This window comes from Lepus europaeus, chromosome 5 (genome assembly GCF_033115175.1).
Source record: "Lepus europaeus isolate LE1 chromosome 5, mLepTim1.pri, whole genome shotgun sequence".
NCBI lineage: Eukaryota > Metazoa > Chordata > Mammalia > Lagomorpha > Leporidae > Lepus > Lepus europaeus.
The window spans coordinates 86,638,181-86,654,052 of NC_084831.1; the positions used below are offsets into that span (position 1 = coordinate 86,638,181).

Consider the following 15,872-nt stretch of genomic DNA (forward strand, 5'->3'; position numbering starts at 1 on the left):
GGGCTCTGGGAAGACTGCAGGGACCACAGCATCCACCATGATGAGCAGAGTGGCATTAGAACAAGAGGGTGAAGGCGATACTCAGAGAAGAGATTGAGGGTGTTACTGGAGAATGGCAAGGTTCTTGTCTTCATGCAAGAAAGAATTCAGGCGTGAGACAGAGTAGTGGACAGTAAAGTAACAAAGTTTATCAGGGAAAAGGACACCCGTAAGAATGGATGGGCACCTCTCCAGACAGGACTTGAGAGAGCACCTGGTCACTCAGACTAGGGGGAGGAGCGAGGTTACATGGTTGAGTGGAGAGATTACACCTGGGCAGGCCAGGCGGGCGGCTCAGCAGAGAGGCAGAGAGCTGAGCGCCCAGTCCGGTTGAGACCGGGGATTAAGGAGATGGGTCTTTGTCTTCACACATCTCCTCTGGAAACAAAGGATTTTATGGATGTAAATATTAAGAAGCTCCTATCTGAGTTTTTCCTTGAAGGTATCAGACAGGAGGAAGCCTAGCTGGCGCCGTCCTGGGTTTAGAGGAAGGGTGAGCAAGACCCCCTGGAGAATCCAGACCTGGAGCAGGGTGTTTGAAATGCAGATACTGGGCTGCACCTGGGAGATTGTGGGAGATTGCCAGGCAGAAGGGGCGGGGACCCCCACCTGGCGGGGCGGGTTATCGGGTAGAAGGGGCAGGGCAGGATGCAAACACCGGGCTGCCCCTGAAACATTATTGGGATGACTTTGAGATGCAGATGCATATGCTGGACATAGATGTCTTTTCTTTAGGCCTTTGTCACACACACATAAGCTCATATCTGACTTCCTACCTAACGAGAGCATAGAGGATTTTGCTGGTGGTGGCCTGAGGGCACAGTGGGAAAGCCTTGGAAATTGGGGAGTAGGAAAAAAGAGTTTGGAATAAGTGCTGTGAAGAGCTTTGGGTGGGTTAGCACACAGGAGACCAGGGGTGACCTGGACTCTGGAGTTTCTCTGGTAACTCATGTAAGCAAGGATAACAAGGACAAAGTGGGAAGAAGTAGCATTCACTTTCTGTTTACAGTCAACACAGACTGAATGTCATTCATATTTTATTTGAAAGGGGAAAGGTAGTTTAGATCATTTTCATTTCAAACTTTGATTTATTCCCTTCTCATCACATGCCTCAGGACCCTGAGGGAGACACCTGGGGCTACTGCAGACCCCCGGGGTCCATGCTGGGAACCTTGTACCACTAGACTTGCATTTTGTCTTTAAATGTGCTTGGGTAGTCCAAAGGTGGGTCCAAGCAGGTTGGCCTGTGGCAAACTGGGGACTACAGAGGCCCTGCCATTCTTCATGTCATTCAAGGGACTTACTTTACTGAAATCTAAAGCCACCTGTTCTAGTGCTCATCCTTGTAGAACTCAAAAGTTTCTGTTCTTCTAAGTAACAGCCAGCTAACCCAGAAACATCTACATGTGGAGGTGCTAATTTGGGTCCTCTTCGTCATCAGGTATAATGTAACTTTGGCTTTTCAGAGACAAAAGAATGACTCCAGTGGTTTTAAATATAGGAGAATAAAAATCAGTGGCCTTTGAACTTAAAAAAATTATTTATTTGAAAGGCAGAATTACAGAGACAGAAACAGAGAGACAGAGATCTTCCAGCCACTGGTTCACTCCCCAAATGACCATAACTACTGGGACTGGGCCAGGTACAAAGCCAGGAGCCAGGAACGCCATCCTGGTCTCCCTTGTGGATGGCAGGGCCCCAAGCAATTGGACCATCTTCTACTGCTTTTCCTAGGTGCATTAGCAGGGAGCTGGAGCTGCATCAGAAGTGGAGCTGCTGGGACTCAACCCAGCATTCATATGAGATGCTGGCATTGCACGCATGCATGCGGTGACTTAACCCAGCGCACAAAAATGCCAGCACCATCTTTGAACGTTTTAATTTGCATATACCCAAAACAACTTTGAAAAATGCTTGCATCCCTTTCCTAATGTTTTATATCAACATCCAAAATTTGTATAACAAATTTAACAGTTGTAAAGCAAGTAATTTCCAGTTTTATGTGTAAATATTGGCATTTAAAGACAAAACTGTGAGGGCAGGCATTGTGGTGCCGTCAGTTAAGCTGCTGCTCCATATTAGAGTGACTGGATCAAATCCTGGCTCCTCCATTTCTGATCCTACTTCTTGTTAATGCACCTAGGAGGGAACAGATAATGGCCCAATTACTGGGGCTCCTGCCATCCATGTGGGAGACCTACATGGAATTCCTGACTCCTGGCTTTGACCCCTAGCTGTTGCAGGCCTTTGGGGAGTGAATCAGTGTACAGAACGCTCTCTCATTCAGTGGCTTTCTGTGTCTCTCTGTCTCTCTGTCTATTCTGCCTTTCAAATAAATAAGCAACCCTTTAATTTTTAATTAATTAATTAATTTATTTATTTACTTGAAAGTCAGAGTTACACAGAGAGAGGAGAGGCAGAGAGAGAGAAGGAGAGGTCTTCCTTCCGTTGGTTCACTTCCTACATGGCTGCAATGGCCAGAGCTGCGCTGATCCAAAGCCAGGAGCCAGGAGCTTCCTCTGAGTCTCCCACGCAGGTGCAGGGGCCCAAGGACTTGGGCCATCCTCTACTGCTTTCCCAGGCCATAGCAGAGAGCTGGATTGGAAGTGGAGCAGCTGGGTCTCAAACCGGCGCCCATATGGGATGCCAGCGCTTCAGGCCAGGGCGTTAACCTGCTGCACCACAGCGCTGGCTAATTTTTAATTTTTTAAATGATATATTTGCTTATTTGAAAGGTAGAGTGTTAGAGAGAGCACAAGATCTTCCACCCACTGGTTTACTCTTCAAATGACCACAACAACTAGGGCTGGGCTAGGCTGAAGCCAGGTGCCAGGAACTTTAACCTGGCCTCCCATGTGGGTAGCAGGGACTCAAGTACTTGGGCCATCTTCTGGTACCTTCCCTGGCTCATTAACAAGGAGCTGGATTGAAAGCAGAGCCTCTGGGATTCCAGCTGGCACTCCAATATGAGATGCTGGTCTCACAAACAGTGGCTTAACCCACTGTACTACAACACAGCCCCAACATTATTTATTTTAGTATTTTCAAATTATTTATTTATTTATTTATTTGAGAGGAAGAGCGACAGAATAACTCAGAGGCAGAGTCAGCTTTCATCCACTGGTTCACTCTCCAAATGTCCACGATGTCCAGGGTTGGGCCAGGACAAAGACAGGAGCCAGGAACCAATCAGGGTCTCCCACATGGGTGGCAGCAACTCAAGTACTTGAGCTGTTATGGTTGCCTTCCTGGATTTGTGTTAGCAGGAAGCTGGAATCAGGAACCAGAGCTAAGAATCTAACCCAGGTTCTACAATGTAAGATGCACATCTCTTGACTGCTAGACTAAATTCCTGTGCCCTGTTTTAATTTTTAAATACACAATACTCTCACCAGCTTCAAAAATTAAAACTAAATTGAGGGGCCGGTGCTGTGGCTCACTTGGTTAATCCTCCACCTGCGGTGCTGGCATCCCATATGGGTGCTGGGTTCTAGTCCCAGTGGCTCCTCTTCCAGTCCAGCTCTCTACTGTGGCCTGGGAAGGCAGTGGAGGATGGCCCAAGTGCTTGGGCCCTTGCACACACGTGAGAGACCAGGAAGAAGCACCTGGCTCCTGGCTTTGGATCGGCGTAGCTCTGGCCATAGTGGCCATTTGGGTGTAAACCAAAGGAAGGAAGACCTTTCTCTCTGTCTTTCTCTCTCACTGCCCAACTATATCAAATACAAAATAATAATAAAAAAAACTAAATTGAAAGTATATGTTGAGAAGTCCTATTCATACAGTCCATGCTTTTCCACCTTACTCTACCCCTCCCCACCATGAATGCTCATTAAATTTTAAATGTACCCTTTCTGTGCTATTCTTTCTCTCTATTAAAAAAAAAAAAACAAAATTGAGTATGTAGTATTAAGTTGAATATGTATTTCATTCTCTCTTTCTTACATAAAAAGTGAATTACTGGGGAGGGCTTTTGGCTCAGTGTTAAGACACTGGTTGGGTCACCCACATCCCATATTGGAGTGCCTGGGTCTGGCTCTGCTTCCAATTCCAGCTTCCCACTAATATATTCCCTGGGAGACAGCAGATGTTGGCTCAAATACTTAGGTCCCTGCCACCCAGTGTGGAAGTCCTGGATTGACTTCCTGGCTCCCCTTGGCCCAGCCCCTGCCATTGCAGGCATTTGAGGAGTAAGCCAGCAAATAGAAGATCTCTGTCTCCCTACCTTTTTTTTTTTTTTTTTTTTTTTTTAATTTTTGACAGGCAGAGTGGACAGTGAGAGAGAGAGAGACAGAGAGAAAGGTCTTCCTTTGCTGTTGGTTCACCCTCTAATGGCTGCCGTGGCCGTCACGCTGTGACCAGCGCACCACGGTGTTCCAAAGGCAGGAGCCAGGTGCTTCTCCTGGTCTCCCATGGGGTGCAGGACCCAAGGACCTGGGCCATCCTCCACTGCACTCCCGGGCCATAGCAGAGAGCTGGCCTGGAGCAACCGGGACAGAATCCGGTGCCCCGACCAGGACTAGAACCCCGTGTGCCAGCGCCACTAGGTGGAGGATTAGCTTGTTGAGCCACGGCGCTGGCCCTCCCTACCTTTTAAACAAAAATAAAGAGAAAATTATTTTTATAAATCAATTATGTTTTTAAAACTGCAGAATGAAAATCTATCAGACTAATGAAAAAAATCCTAAGAGACCAATATCAAATCACAGGCCTGATAAGAATTCTTTTCCCTTTTGCCTTGATAGTTGGGTTAGATCACAGAACTCAACTCAGATTCTTCAAAGTCATGTCAGAAATCTATGACGCTTAAAGGGCTTTGAATTCAATATTGAGACAAGTACAGGTTGCTGCTATGGGCAGCCCTAGGCAGATACAAGGGTACTTCAAAAAGATCATGGAAAATAGAATTTTAAAATAGGTTTACTTTGGTGCAAAAGAAAACCGAAATCTATGCATACAAGAGGTCTTCAAAAGATTCATAAAAAATGCACATTTTGAAAAAACTATGCATGGATTTCCAAACATCTTTTGCACCATAACAAACTTATCTTTTAATTCCATTTTCCATGAACTTTGGAACTATACCTTCTATGTTTCATTTGACTAGTCCAACATTTACAAATTGGGGCATTTTATATAAACATTCAGATTTCTGGCCCTTTTAAAAATTAGAAGACCAGACAACCCCGCCTTTCATTCACACAGCAGCTGGGCTGGTGTGGCCCCCTCTGTGTGGAGCCTGCACCCTGCAGTCGGCCATCATCCCTCTCATTCTCTTGTTTTCCTGCTCCAGCCCTCAGCATTTACCAGCTTTTCCATCTGGCCCCTGGAGACATCTGACCTTGTGACTCTGAAGTGAAGTCAGAGCAAGTGACTCAGGAAAGAAGACACTGGGAAGCTTTGGAATGCGAAGCAAGAGGCACCCAGGAAAAGGATACAGGGAGGAGGTTAATTTCTGAATTAGCGATTCTAACAACCCATGCTTTACCTGAAATTTCTCAGATAACAAACAAGTGAGTTTTTTTACATATGATGTAGCCTACATTCACCTTCATAGGGCTCTAGGTGGTACAGGTAAGATGGTGACTGAATTTGTACCCCTTGAAAAATAATATATTGTGACAATCCAGACTGAAATGAGAGGCAGGGCTCTCTCTTTTTTATCTTCCACAAAAAGGCACATTGGATATTAGAATAAAAAATGATTCTCAAATTTTTCACTCACCACCACCAAATATTAAGAACATATTGTAGGGGGTCGGCGCCGCGGCTCAATAGGCTAATCCTCCACCTGCAGTGCCGGCACCCCGGGTTCTAGTCCCGGTCGGGGCACCGGATTCTGTCCCAGTTGCCCCTCTTCCAGGCCAGCTCTCTGCTGTAGCCCGGGAGTGCAGTGGAGGATGGCCCAAGTGCTTGGGCCCTGCACCCGCATGGGAGACCAGGAGGAAGCACCTGGCTCCTGGCTTTGGATCGGCGCAGCGTGCAGCCGCAACATGCTGGCCGTAGCGGCCACTTGGGGTGAACCAATGGAAAAAAAGGAAGACCTTTCTGGTCTCTCTCTCTTTCACTGTCTAACTCTACCTGTCCAAAAAAAAAAAAAAAAAAAGAAAGAAAGAAAGAAAAAGAACATATTGTAGGGGCCAACACAGTGGCATAGCCTGTAAAGCTTCTGCCTGCAGTGCTGGCATCCCATATGGGCGCTGGTTTGAGTCCCAGCTGCTCTACTTCCTATTTAGCTCTTTGCCACAGCCTGGGAAAGCAGTAGAAGATGGCCCAAGTCCTTGGGCCCCTGCACCTGCGTGGGTGACCTGAAAGAAGTTCCTGGCTCCTGTCTTCAGATTGGCACAGCTCCGGCCATTGCAGCCAACTGTGGCCAATTGCAGAGTGAACCAGCAGATGGAAGACATCTCTCTCTCTCTCTCTCTCTCTCTCTCTCTCTCTCTCTCTAACTCTGACCTTCAAATAAATAAATATATCTTTAAAAAAAAAAAAGAACATATCGTATCTAAAGTGTTATAAAGGAGCTGTGGCTCAGTAGGTTAACCCTCTGCCTGCGATGCATGGGCTCTTGTTCTAGACCCAGCTGCTCCTCTTCCCATCCTGCTCTCTTCTGTGGCCTGGGAAAGCAGTGGAAGATGGCCCGGAAGCTTGGTCCCCTGCATCTGCATGAGAGACCCAGAGGAAGCTCCTGGTTCCTGGCTTCAGATCTGCACAGCTTTAGCCTTTTGGGCAGTGAACCAGTAAATGGAAGACCTTTCCCTCTGTCTGTCCTTCTCACTGTCTGTAACTCTGTCTCTCAAATAAATAAATAAAATCTTTAAAAAAAATAAATGTTGTTCAGTATGAAGTAGGGCAGGTATTTGTGTACTTGGTTTTTACCTGGAATGCAATGCTTTAAAAAAAGATGATTAGAACTTGGAGGGAGATCCCAACTCATTGCATGTCCCCAAGACCTAGCACAGCACTTGACTTACAGAAGGTAATCCATAAATATTTGTTGGAAGAATGAATGCATTAATGAGGCTGCCAGGATGATGCAAAGTATAAGAATAGAATAGTGTTTTATAAATTATTATTTATTTATTGTTTACTTGCTTATTTGAGAAGCAAGCAGACAGACAGAGCTACAGTCAGAGAGAACACAGTCCCTCCTGCTGATTCACTCCTCCAAATGTCTGCAACAGCTGGGGCTGGGCTAGACTGAAACTGCGAACTAGGAACTCCACCAGGGTCTCTCACAGGGGTGGCAGTGTCCCAACTACTTGAGCCTTCACTTGCCATTGCCCAAGGTGTCCATCAGCAGGAAGCTGGAATAAGGAGGGAGTTAGGACTCCCCAGACACTCCACTATGGGGTATGAGCGTCCTAACCTGACATCTTAACTGCTAAGTCAAACACCTACCCAGAATAGGGCTTTTTTAAAAGATTTATTTATTTATTTGAAAGTCAGAGTTATACAGAGAGAGCGGGGGGGGGGGGGAGATCTTCCATCCACTGGTTCACTCCCCAATTAGCTGCGATGGCTGGAGCTGAGCTGATCCGAAGCCAGGAGCCAGGAGCTTCTTCCAGGTCTCCCACGCAGGTGCAGGGGCCCAAGAACTTGGGCCATCTTCTACTGCTTTCCCAGGCCATAGCAGAGAGCTGGATAGGAAGTGGAGCAGCCAGGACTCAAACCAGTGCCCAAATGGGATGCCAGCACTGCAGGCAGCAGCTTTACCCACTATGCCATAGCACAAGCCCCTAAAAACTTTTTTAAAAAATTTGTTTAAAAGGCAGAGTTACAGAGAGGGAAGAGAAAGAAGGATCTTCGTTCTGCTGATTGATGCCCTAAATGGTTGCAATGACTAGAGCTTGGCCAGGTTGAAGCCAGGAGCTTCATCTGGGTCTCACTGAGCCGGCCCCCAGAATAGGTTTTAAAGGTGTTTTGGCTCTCTGCTCCTCCCCATTTGACAGACAGCTGCATGTTTGCATGTAGTACTGAGATGGTAGAGGTCAAAGTAAACGTATTTGACCATATTGGACACCTGATCACCAGGACTGCTTTTTAACTCTGGCAAAGTAGATGTTGTTGCCATCAGTGACCCCTTTACTGACCTCAATTACGTGGTCTACACATCCCAGTAAGATTCCCCCTATGGCATGTTCAGTAGCACAGTCAAAGCCAAGAACAGGAAGCTTTCCATCAATAGGAAATCCATCTCTCCACCAACACCAAATGGGGTGTTGCTGCTGACGACATGTTGTGAAGTCCACAGGTATCTTCTCCGTTATTGAGAAGCCCAGAGCTTACTTGAAGGGTGGAGCCAAAGGGTTTATCATCTCTGCCCCCTTTACTGATGCCCCATGTTTGTGATGCATGTAAACCTTGAGAAGTATGACAACTCCCTCAAGAACTTCAGCAGTGCTTTCTGCATCACAAGCTACTTAGACTCCTAACCAAGTCATCTGTGACAACTTCGGCATCACTGATAACATCAGCCCATGCCATCACTGCCACTCAGAGGGCTCCAGGTGGCTCATCTTTGCAAATGTGTCTTGATGGCCATGGGGCTGCCCAGAACATCACTCCTGAATCTACTGGCACCACCAAGGGTGTGGGCAAAGTCATCTCTGAGCAGAATGGGAAATTCACTAGAGTGACTTTCCGTGTGCCCACCCCCAACAAGCCAGTTGTGGATCTGACCTACGATCTGGGGAAAGCTGCCAAATATAATGACTCCAAGAATGTGGCAGGCTTTTGCCATAGTGGTTAAGATGCCATTTGGGACACCCTCATCTCATATTGGAGTCCCTGGGTTCAAGCCCTGGCTCCACCCCCAATTCAGCTTCCTGCTAATGTGTACCCTTGGAAGCTGCAGGTAATGGCTCAAGTAGTTGGGTCCATACCATCTGCCTAGAAGACTGGGATTGAGTTCCTGGTTCCTGGCTTTGGTCTGGCCCAGCCCTGGCTGTTACAGGCATTTTAGGAAGTGAACCAGTAGATCTCACTCTCTCCCCCCTCCCCCAACCTTCAAATAAATAAAATCAATTGATTTTTAAAATGTTTAAAAAGAAGGTAGTGAAGCAGACACTGGCAGGTCCCCTAAAGGGATCTTGATTACACTGCAGACCAGGTTGTCTCCTTCTTTCCTTCCTTCCTTTCTTCCTTCCTTCCTTCCTTCCTTCCTTCCTTTATTATTTTTTTAGATTTATTTATTAATTTGAAAGGCAGAGTTACAGAGAGGCAGAGAGAGAGGTCTTTCATCCACTGGTTCACTCCCCAGTTGGCTGCAACCAGCCAGAGCTGAGCTGATCTGAAGTCAGGAGCCAGGAGCTTTTTCCGGCTCTCCCACACTGTTGCAAGGGCCCAAGGACTTGGACCATCTTCTACTGCTTTCCAAAGCCATAGCAGAGAGCTGGATCAGAAGTGGAGCAGCCGGGACTTGAAACTGCCCATATGGGATGCTGGCGCTGCAGGCGGCGGCTTTACCTGCTATGCCACAATGCCAGTCCCTCGTTGCCTTTCATAAAAATGAATTTGACTGCAGCAAACAGAGTGGTAGACCTTGTGTTCCACATGGCCTCCAAGGAGGAAGAGTCCACTCAATTGCCAACCCCAGCAAGATCATCAGCAGAGAGGGGGCTCAGCCACTGGGGAGTCCCCGTCCCCACTCAGGCCCCTAACCCTGAGACTCTTGCGTCCTCACAGTGCTCATCTCAGATCCTCTGAAGAAGGGAGGGGTTTAGGGAGCTAAACCTTTCAAGTGCTGTCAATGAAGTCTGTGGCAGCAAGCCAAAAAAAAAAGTGTTTAGTTTGAAAGCAATATTCAAAAACTGAAACAGAATCATGAATGTGATTATGATTGTCATGAATGATAATTTATTTTGTTATTCTTATTGGTATATTCCCTGAAGAAATGCTGTTGTTTGGAATAATCCTTCAAGAAAATAAACAGCTGAAATATGTGCAATTATTGTGTGTCAATTAAAAAAGCAAACAAAGAATGATCAGCCTATAATAATTTGGTGCTAGGATTCTGTCCGGCTTGAGGCTTAACACTATAATTCTAGAAACTGAAATTCTCCCTAATAAAAATGTTGAACTAAAAGACACATTGTGGGGGGACCAGCACCCCCCACTTGGTTAATCCTCTGCCTGTGGCACTGACATCCCATATGGGCACCAGTTCTAGTCCCAGTTGCTCCTCTTCCAGTCCAGCTCTCTGCTGTGGCCTGGGAGGGCAGTGGAGGATGGCCCAAGTGCTTGGGCCCTGCACCCACATGGGAAACCAGGAAGAAGCACCTGGCTCCTGGCTTTGGATCGGCGCAGTGCCAGCCATAGCAGCCATTTGGGGAGTGAACCAATGGAAGGAAGACCTTTCTCTCTCTCTCTCTCTCTCATTGTCTATAACTCTACCTATCAAATAAAACAACAACAACAACATTGTGGGGTCAGTGCTGTGGAGTGCTGTGGCATAAGGGGTAAAGCCACCACCTGCGGTGCCAGTATTCCCATATGGATGCCAGTTCGAGTCCCAGCTGCTCCACTTCCAATCCAGCTTTCTGCTATGGCCTGGGAAAGCAGTAGAAGATGGCCCAAGTCCTTGGGCCCCTGTCCCCACTGTGGAAGACCTGGAAGAAGCTCCTGGCTCCTGGCTTTGGATCGGCGCAGCTCCGGCAGTTGTGGTCAATTGGAGAGTGAACCAGCATATAGAAGACTTCTCTTTCTCTCTGCCTCTCCTTCTCTCTCTCTGTAACTCTTTCATATAAATGAATAATTTTTTAAAAATATACATTGTCAGAAATAAGCATATGAGAACTATCACAGGGAAGCTGTTAAAGAAATTCAGACCAAACCCCTATAATGTAAAGGCAAGACCCAGTCTCATCTGTCTCCCTAAGCCCAAGGTGTACTTGCCTGTCCTTTATCAAAAGAAATTCACTGATTGAGGGAGTGATACATCTGGCCCAACAAGATTCTAATCGCCAGACTCAAAAAGTCATTTGTGGTGCCGGCATTGTGGTATAGGGGGTAAAGCCACTGCCTGTAGTGCCAGCATCCCATATGGGAGTTGGTTTGAGTCCTGACTGCTCCACTTTCAAGCCATTCTGGCTCCTTGCTAATATGCCTGGGAAAGCAGTGGAAGGGAGCTCAAGTGTTTGGGCCACTGCACCCACATGGGAGACCCTGAGAAGCTCCTGGCTCCTGGCTTCAGCCTGACCCAGCCCTGGCCATTGCAGCCATCTAGGGAGTGAACCAGCAGATGGAAGGCCTCCCCCCCCCCCCCCCCGCTTCCTTCCTCTCTCTATCTCTGTCTCTCCCTCTATCTCTGGAACTCTGCCTTTTAAATAGATAGATAGATCTCTCTCTCTCTCTTTTTTTTTTTTTTTTTGACAGGCAGAGTGGATAGTGAGAGAGAGAGAGAGAGAGAAAAGTCTTCCTTTTTGCCGTTGGTTCACCCTCCAATGGCCGCTGTGGCCGGTGCATCGTGCTGATCCGAAGCTAGGAGCCAGGTTCTTCTCCTGGTCTCCCATGCGGGTGCAGGGCCCAAGGACTTGGGCCATCCTCCACTGCCTTCCCGGGCCATAGCAGAGAGCTGGCCTGGGATAGAATCCGGCGCCCCAACCGGGACTGGAACCCGGTGTGCTGGCGCCGCAAGGCGGAGGATTAGCCTGTTAAGCCACGGCGCCGGCTTTTTTTTTTTTTTTTTTTTTTTCAAGTCATTTGCTTCTATAATACATAAAGCACTGTTGCCTAGTATTGTCTACAGGGGCTTGTTTAGGGGAATTACAGATCCAGACAGGGAAATTCCAGGTCTGGGGCAGAAGCTAACTATTCACACTCCCCCCTACCCCTGCCCAGACCAACTGAAGCCCACCTGGCCATCATAAATTCCCTAAAGACCACAGCATCATGAACAATCAAAGGAAGGCCACAACTACCATTGACCAACCAGGAACTTGGACTCCAGCTGATCATGCACCTCTCAGCCCTGATTTCAATCTGCAAGAACCTTCACCTCCAACTCCTTGGGAAGCCCGAGGAATTCAGTAATAGCTGCCCGGCTGCTTGCTCTGCTTTGCAATAAACACCTACTTTGCTCCCTCATCCTATGTCAGTGATTGGCTTTCTGTATATTGGGCAAGCAGACCCAGTTTGGGGGCGTCTATAGCAATGCCTCCAACTAGTTTGGGGGGTTCTGCTGCAACAGGACTGCCTTATCGCAGTGGGCTATGAGCTGTAGGAGGATGTGAAGTGATCCTGAGACTGAGACTATGTGAAGCTTCCAGCAATGGGCTCAGGGACTTTGTGTGCAGTAACTGTCAATGGCATACTATGATTTCACCACTCGTATCTTTCACAATATGGTCTCACTGCTGTCTTCATTTGGTATCTAAGGACATGTCACGTTCTCTGCAGAAGAGGAAACAGAGGCATCATGCAATGCAAAGTGGCCTGGGAGTGCTGTCCCAGCACTGTGTGCTGGGTGACTTGTGGTGTTCTCTTCCCTCTGATGCCCAGCCCTAACACTCCTAGTTCTCTGGAGCACAGGAATGGCCATCCATACCCAGGAAGCGCCTGGGCCCTTCCAAAGGCACATAGAGCCTTGAGGACCCGGATGTTTCCTTGCTGATGACCCTCAATAAAATCCACTGAGAGCCAAGCACTGCAGACAATACCCCCCAGCATCCACAGTCCTTGTGGAGCATATTCCTTAGCTTTTCCTGAGTTTCCTCTCTTGTTTTCTAGGTAGTGATTAAGGAACTCTATATGAACTACTGGAGACAGATTGGCTCAGTCTAATTCTACCACCTTCTAGCTGTGCGACCACAGGCAAGTTACTTAAAATCTCTATTGTCTCAGTTTCATCTTCGGTCAATGGGTGATTAACCTGTGTGAAGATTAAATGAGGTTATGTGTTATAAAGTGCTTAACATCTGCTTAGCATAGAGCAGGCACTGCACATGAATAGAAGGCCTGACCCAAACAGGCATCTAAAATGTCATACTGAGGGGGCCAGCGCTGTGGTGTGGTGGGTAAAGCCTCTGCCTGCAGTGCTGGCATCTATGTGGGTGTTAGTTCAAGTCCTGGCTGCTCCACTTCCCATCCAGCTCTCTGCTATGGTCTGGGAAGGCAGTAGAAGATGGCCCAAGTCCTTGGGCCACTGCACCCACATGGGAGACTCAGAAGCTCCTGGCTCCTGGCTTTGGATCAGCTCAGCTCCGACCGTTGCGGTCAACTGGGGAGTGAACCACTGCATGGAAGACCTCTCTCTCTCTGCCTCTCCTTCTCTCTCTGTGTAACTCTGACTTTCAAATAAATAAATAAATCTTTCAATAAAATTATAAAATATCATACTGTGGGTGATTAATATTGTTATGGAAGAAATTCACAGGAAACCAGTTTCTTCAACAAAACTTCCCAAAAGCTTTAGAGAAAAACGGCAGTTTGAGGTGAAAACAATTTTTTTTTTTGAACAGCAATGGTCTCAGGGACTTTGTGTGCAGTAACTGTCAATGGCATACTATGATTTCACCACTCGTATGAGGGAGGGAGACAGAGAGAAAGGTCTTCCTTTTGCCGTTGGTTCACCCTCCAATGGCCGCCGCGGTAGTGCGCTGCGGCCGGCGCACCGCGCTGATCTGATGGCAGGAGCCAGGTGCTTCTCCTGGTCTCCCATGGGGTGCAGGGCCCAAGGACTTGGGCCATCCTCCACTGCACTCCCTGGCCACAGCAGAGAGCTGGCCTGGAAGAGGGGCAACCGGGACAGGATCGGTGCCCTGACCGGGACTTGAACCTGGTGTGCCGGCGCCGCAAGGCGGAGGATTAGCCTATTGAGCCGCAGCGCCGGCCGAAAACAATTTTTAGTTATAGGGAAATGAGCTTTTCCACACAGATTAATTATTTTTTTTTTTTCCTCGTTAAACTTATTTTAAAATTCTGTGACAGGTTTTTGGTCAAGGTGTTTCCATTGGAAAAGTACTGATTTTATAAACTAATAACCAAAAGATGCCACTCACACACACCACCACCACCAACAACAAACAATGGTCCTCATAACATTTTTTCTTCCTGAAGGCTTTATGTTATGCTGCTATTAACCAGTCTTTGCTAGTAAACTTCAATGGCCATTTGAGACAACTTATTTGACTGATTAAGACCGAGGTGACTGATGTTAAGGAATGTGTTCATTAGGATTCTGAGATTTCTGGACAGACGTGGTGATCTTGCCAGCCTCAGCAGGCCACTACTTTGATGACATCCACAGCATCTGTGTGTCTCATATCACGAACAGCAACAGGAGCCAGAGGAGGATAGCCGGAGAAGCTCTCAACACACACGGACTTGCCAGGAACCATATCAACAACGGCAGCAGCACCAGATTTCAGAAATGTAGGGCCATCTTCCAGCTTCTTACCAGAACAGCAATCGATATTCTCCTTCGGCTCAGCAACCTTGCAAGCAATGTGAGCTGTGTGACAGTCCAGAATAAGGGTGCAGCCTGCACTGCGCAGCCTGGACAGTCCAGGGTGATCACCAGAGCAGTGAGGCCACCTGCTCTGTGGGCAGGGCATTTGTTTTGTTTTTGTAAAGATTTATTTTATTTATTTGAAAGACAGCATTACAGCGAGAGGTAGAGACAGAGAGAGAGAGGTCTTCCATCCACTGGTTCACTCTCGAGACGGCTGCAATGGCCAGAGCTGCGCCAATCCGAAGCCAGGAGCCAGGAGCTTCTTCCGGGTCTCCCACACAGGTGCAGGGGCCCAAAGACTTGGGCCATCTTCTACTGCTTTCCCAGGCCATAGTAGAGAGCTGGATCAGAAGAGGAGCAGCCAGGACTAGAACTGGTGCCCATATGGGATGCCGGCGCTTCAGGCCAGGGCTTTTACCCACTGCACCACAGTGCCAGCCCCATGGGCAGGTCATTTTTGCTATCATCTCTGATGTTGCCATGGTAAACATCACTGATGAACACGTTCTCACATGGACACATTCTCACACTATCTCCAGGAAGAGCTTCACTCAGAGTTACATGGTGCATTTCAACAGATTTTGATGTTGACTGGAACAAAGATGACCACAATGCTGGGTTGGGGGAACACCCCAGTGTCCACTCAGCCCACAGGAGCAGTACCAGTACCACCCATTTTGTAGCCCTCTGGAGGGGCAGACACAGGGATTGTGGCTTGGATGAAGTGGTGGTATGACCCAATCCAGAGCTCCAGATTGCGTGATTCCACTGGCACTGGCATCTTTATGGGTCTTTCCGTCCCTTGAGCCAAGGCATCTTAGCACTTGGCTTTGGTATGGTGTCACCATTCCAATCAGAATTTAGCACAAATGCTACTGTGTTGGGCTTGTGACCAATTTCCTTAACGTAGGTGCTGATTTCCCTAAAGACTTCTTGCTGAATGTGCCTTGCTGTAGTCCATTTCGTTAACGCTGACAATTAGTTGCTTCATACTCAGTGTGTTCACGAGTCTGCCCATTCTTGGAGGTACCAGGTTCAAATTTGCCAGTACCAAAAGCAACAGTCAGGACAGCAGTCAGGTTGAGATGTGACTGTCATCATGACTGTGATAAAGTCTCCTGGGGTGTTAATAATAGTCCCATAATACTTGCTAGTCTCACATTTCCATGGGGAGATGTCAATAGTGTTATCATGCTCGCGTTTGGCTTTTAGTTTATCCAAGACCCAAGCATGCTTGATGGATCCCTTTCCTGTGTCAGCAGTCCCTCTCTCAGCTTTTTCAGTGGCTCCTTTGTCACTCCTACCACGTGGCCAGTAGTGGTGGACTTGTCTGAGTGAGTGAGTCCACTGACAATTATGTTGATTGGAGTCTTGTTTCCATTTT

The 15,872-nt window shown here is 47.6% G+C and overlaps 2 pseudogenes; one reads left to right on the forward strand and one right to left on the reverse strand.

The window, feature by feature from the left end:
* Positions 1 to 8,017: 8,017 nt before the first annotated feature.
* Positions 8,018 to 8,788, forward strand: LOC133759141 (glyceraldehyde-3-phosphate dehydrogenase-like; annotated as a pseudogene).
* Positions 8,789 to 14,191: 5,403 nt separating this feature from the next.
* LOC133759142 (elongation factor 1-alpha 1-like) lies at positions 14,192 to 15,667 on the reverse strand (annotated as a pseudogene).
* Positions 15,668 to 15,872: the final 205 nt, after the last annotated feature.